This window comes from Microtus oregoni, unplaced genomic scaffold, assembly GCF_018167655.1.
Source record: "Microtus oregoni isolate MIOR12 unplaced genomic scaffold, Mior012 000091F_ref0000469, whole genome shotgun sequence".
NCBI lineage: Eukaryota > Metazoa > Chordata > Mammalia > Rodentia > Cricetidae > Microtus > Microtus oregoni.
This window is the reverse complement of record NW_024544600.1, coordinates 4,338,894-4,344,397: the sequence shown is the minus strand read 5'-3', so window position 1 is coordinate 4,344,397 and position 5,504 is coordinate 4,338,894. Positions and strand designations below refer to the sequence as shown.

The 5,504-nt window shown below is 43.9% G+C and overlaps 1 non-coding gene across 1 annotated transcript; it reads right to left on the bottom strand.

Annotated features, from left to right (window-relative positions):
* LOC121442527 lies at window positions 1–157 on the bottom strand. The gene has a single exon (XR_005973568.1). It is a non-coding gene; the product is annotated as a U1 spliceosomal RNA (small nuclear RNA).
* Window positions 158–5,504: the final 5,347 nt, after the last annotated feature.

Sequence of the window (5,504 nt, the reverse complement as noted above, 5' to 3'; positions counted from 1 at the left end):
AGAGTACATACTTAGAGTCTAACTTTGAAGCACAAAATCGGGAGATTACCGGCATTAGGGGAAATCGCAGGGGTCAGCAAATACAGGGTGCAATAGATAAGCCTCGCCCTGGGAAAACCACCTTTGTATTCGTGGTACCTGCCTGCCGGGTCAAAATAAGTTTCCAGCTTCATGAAGCCTGAACAACCTGGTGTGCGTAGCATTTCAAAGATACGGTGCAAACTTAAGCCCTTATTAAAAAGCTCTATATCCAATGGCTGCTATGGCATTGTTTCCCACAGTTACAGAAGCTTCTCATGAGTCTATTTCAGCAGTGGGGAGAACGGACAGGACACGTTTATAATCACATGTGTCACCGATTTCCACACAAATCCAGACACTCTTCTTGGATCTTAACAAGGCTTTAGCATGGTTCTGAAAAATTTAAATCCTTAACTCTTTACAAAATACTTTTTATTTGTTCTTTGAGAATTCTATAAATGTAGTGTAATATATTTTGATCAGGTCCATCGCTACTCACTCCCGCTCCCCTAGGACCTGTCAGTACATTCTTCTTCCAACTTCATGCCACCCTCCTCCAACTCCTTCTTCTTCCTCCTCTTCTGCCTCCTCCTTTTCTTCTTCCCTATAACCTCTATTGCTGCCTAGATGTGCATACTGTAGGGCAACCCACTGGAGCATGGGCAACCTCCCAGTGGCTATATCTCCAAAGAAAAATCTCCTTCCTCAGCAATAGCTTCTTAGAATGAGATGAGCTCTCAAGAGCCCCCTCCTGTCTGTGCTGGAACTTTGACTAGCTTGCTCTTAGGAGGGTTTCTGTAGGTAACTATCACAGCTGTGATTTCATGAGTGCAATGGCTTTGTCACACCCAGAAGACAGGTGTCACAGCACTCCTATCCATCCTCTAGCTCTGTGTCTGTGAAGTTCCCTGAGCCTTGGGCGAGTGCAACAGTTACATATGTCCCATTTAGGGATAAGCACTCAACAGTCACTAATTCTCAGCATTTTGGCCAGTATGAGCCTCTGTATTAACTGATGCCCATTGCAAGACTGTGGTAGCAGCAAAGGTCAATGACCAAGGCTGAGAACAGCAAAGCTCTATAGATAGAAACTTAAATGTTTAGAAGGCAGTTTTCCAATATGACCATTTATCAAAACAACACTAGCAGGTTACCCTGCTAGAACCTGAGATCCTCCTAGCCTTGTGCTCTTGACCAGGTTTGTAACATCAGCTATGAATTCCCTCCTGTGGGGGTCTCAAATAGCAGCCATCGGAGACCACAGAACAGGCCTGAAATGCTCTAAAACTCCACAGAGTTTCCACCAGTTGGCATCCGAAACTCATGGGTCCTCTTTGTATTTGGCCTGAGTCAGAGGTAACTCATTGAGAAAAACTCAATTCCCAGGACATCTATCAAAAACAGGCAGCAGAAATCACTTAAAGCTGTAACTACCCAAAGCAGTGAAGCCAACTGAGTCAAAAAGGAAGATGGCTAAAACCTGTACCACAAACATCTTGGAATACATTGCCAGAGGGAGCTTTCAAGTCTACAGGATGTTGCTGGAATTTGAGAGGGCCACAACCAGGTGCAGAATTGTGGGCATCTCTCAGAAATGTCTAAGAGAATCTTAGGCGGTCTGTGAGACTCTGAGCAAGCAGGCAGAGAAAGCAGACAGAGCTGTAAAGGCCCTGAGCACTGAGTGTGTGTCCTGATACTTATACAGGACACCTTGACAAAGGATGGAAGACTTACTGCCCAAAGAGTTTAAGGAAACCATTGTCCAATCATATAACTGAAATGGACACTTAGAAACTGCTTCTCCCAAAAAGCATGCACTCCTCATGTGAGTCTACAAGATAACAGGAAGAGAGTCCCCGCGTCTCTTTCTTCATGTTGCCTCTGTCTCCTTTGGTTTGGTACAGAGAAAAGTCATTGTCCTTGACTGTCCCTCTTGAGCCATCTTGGACTCTCAAAACAACAAACCTCAGAGGACAGGCCACACCCATTGCAGAGCAAGCATCCACAACGGTGATACCACATCCTGGAAAAGAAGTAATCATCTCCTAAGAACCACCTTCTCTCCTCAAGTGGTCAGGACTTCTTTGGAACACCTTGCAGAAACTGAGTAGGGGCAGTGATCACAGCTGTATCAGCACAGCCTTGTTATAAATATCTCTTGCTCCCTGTTCTACCCTTCTTCTATTTAAAACAATAGCTCATATCAATGCCCTAATGACTTTGGGTCATTGGGCCTCTTCAAAAAAAAAAAAAAAAAAAGCTCTATATCTTAATGTGTTGTGGTTTCCAACATTGAAAAACTCTTACGAACGTTGGCGGTCTTGTAATTTTCCCAAAACTACACTCCAAAAATCAGAACTGTGGAAGTAGCGGCTTCTCCCAGTAGGCTCCTGAATTCTCTACCTACATAGCACCGCCTCCACAGTGACTCACTTCCGACGTCAGAATCCCGACATCGGAAGCCCGCCTCCTTGTCAGCAAGAATACCAATGAGCCTATTAGGTGGTAGTTTGCTGTGCCCTTTGCTTTGCAGCCTCCTAGAACACTGTAGGAATTTTCTCTCATAAACGTAGGAATCGAATGCATAGCTTTTAGTGTGAATCAAGATTAAGTGTAACAACCTGATAGAAGAGAAAGTGGGAAGTACTCTACAACACATGGGCACAGGAGACCACTTCCTACGTATAACCCCAGCAGCACAGACATTAAGGGCCTCATTGAATAAATGGGACCTCCTGAGACTGAGAAGCTTCTGTAAAGCAAAGGACACTAAGACACAAAGGCAACCCACTGACTGGGAGAAGATCTTCACCAACCCCGCAACTGACAAAGGTCTGATCTCCAAAATATATAAAGAACTCAAGAAACTAGACCGTAAAAGGCTAATCAACCCAATTATAAAATGGGGCAATGAGCTGAACAGAGAATTCTCAACAGAAGAAGTTCAAATGGCCAAAAGACATTTAAGGTCATGCTCAGCTTCCTTAGCGATCAGGGACATGCAAATCAAGACAACTTTAAGATACCACCTTACACCTGTCAGAATGGCTAAAATAAAAAACACCAATGATAGCCTTTGCTGGAGAGGATGTGGAGAAAGGGGTACACTCATCCATTGCTGGTGGGAATGCAAACTTGTGCAACCACTTTGGAAAGTAGTGTGGCGGTTTCTCAGGAAATTCGGGATCAACTTACCCCTGGACCCAGCAATACCACTCCTGGGAATATACCCAAGAGAGGCCTTATCATACAACAAAAGTATATGCTCATAGCAGCATTGTTTGTAATAGCCAGAACCTGGAAACAACCTAGATGTCCTTCAATGGAAGAATGGATGAAGAAAGTATGGAATATATACATATTAGAGTACTACTCAGCAGTAAAAAACAAAGACTTCTTGAATTTTGCATGCAAATGGATGGAAATAGAAAACACTATCCTGAGTGAGGTAAGCCAGACCCAAAAAGAGGAACATGGGATGTACTCACTCATATTTGGTTTCTAGCCATAAACAAAGGACATTGAGCCTATAATTAGTGATCTTAGAGAAGCTAAATAAGGAGAACCCAAAGAAAAACATATAGGCATCCTCCTGAATATTAACCTTCATCAGGCGATGAAAGGAGACAGAGACAGAGACCCACATTGGAGCACCAGACAGAAATCTCAAGGTCCAAATCAGGAGCAGAAGGAGAGAGAGACACAAGCAAGGAACTCAGGACCGCGAGGGGTGCACCCACACACTGAGACAATGGGGATGTTCCATCGGGAACTCACCAAGGCCAGCTGGCCTGGATCTGAAAAAGCCTGGGATAAAACCGGACTCGCTGAACATAGCGGACAATGAGGACTACTGAGAACTCAAGAACAATGGCAAAGGGTTTTTGATCCTACTGCACATACTGGCTTTGGGGGAGCCTAGGCAGTTTGGATGCTCACCTTACTAGACCTGGATGGAGGTGGGTGGTCCTTGGACTTCCCACAGGGCAGGGAACCCTGATTGCTCTTTGGGCTGACGAGGGAGGGGGACTCGACTGGGAGAGGGGGAGGGAAATGGGAGGTGGTGGCGGGGAAGAGACAGAAATCTTTAATAAATAAATAAATTAAAAAGAAAAAAAGATTAAGAGTAACAACAAAAACAGCTGCAATGACAGCAGCACGCAGGGACCATTCGTTCCTTTACATATTACAACAAATTTAATCTCTGCAAGTTATAAGGCAGTTACTTCTATCATCCCCATCTTTACAGATATGAAAATGGGTTCACAATGGTTAGCTTTCATTTTTGGGGGCGGGGGCAGGGAGTGGTTTGAGACAGGATTTTTCGGTGTAACAGTCCTAGCTGTCCTGGAACTCCCTCTGTAGACCAAGCAGGCCTCAAATTCACAGAGATCTGCCTGCAAATAGTGTTTATTCATTATTTAATCCATACTAATAAATTAAATACAATTAAATAATTAAATATAATTAAAATAAATGTTAAGAAAAAATGAGAATATGCTCGTGGTAGAGCATGTCTTACCTACACACTGCACCCTGCTCTTAAAGATGAGGGGGGGGGGCTGGAGAGATGGCTCAGTGGTTAAGAGCATTGCCTGCTCTTCCAAAGGTCCTGAGTTCAATTCCCGGCAACCACATGGTGGCTCACAACCATCTGTAATGAGGCCTGGTGCCCTCTTCTGGCCTTCAGGAATACACACAGACAGAACATTGTATACATAATAAATAAATAAATATAAAAAGAAAAAAGATGAGGAGGGGATCTGTTTACAGGCTATCGGCTCAGAGAAGACTAGCAGGGCATGACAGAAAAGGACTCTGGACTCCACTCTACAGTTTACATTGGCTGCCAAGGTTTCCCTGGAGGAGAATGAGGACTCTGTTTATAGCACCGGAAACAGTTTAGACGGAGAAGTGAAGGAGACGTCTATCAGAGATCAGCCACAGAAAAGGGGGACCTATAGCATAGGCTCCTGGATTTAGAAGCATTCCGCAAATACTTAATTTAATATTCTGCTATTAATCCTTTTCTTTTCTTATTATGTAGCTCAGGTGCTGTGTTAAAATGGGGGATTCTCTCACCTTAGCTTCCCAAGTCCTGGGACTACAGGATTCCTGGTGTGACACTAGGCATTCCACACTCACACACACACACACACACACACACACACACATACACACACATACATACACACACACACATACACACACATACACACACATACACACATACACACACACATACACACACACATACACATACACACATACACACACATACACACACATACACACACACATACACACACACATACATACACACACATACACACACACACATACACACACACATACACACACATACACACACACACACACGAGGCATTTTTTGCTTTCTGGTCTCTCAAGCACAGTAATATTAACCATCACGATACATGACTATTTTCTTTTCAAAAGCTTGAATGAGGGGTTTCTAGCACCCA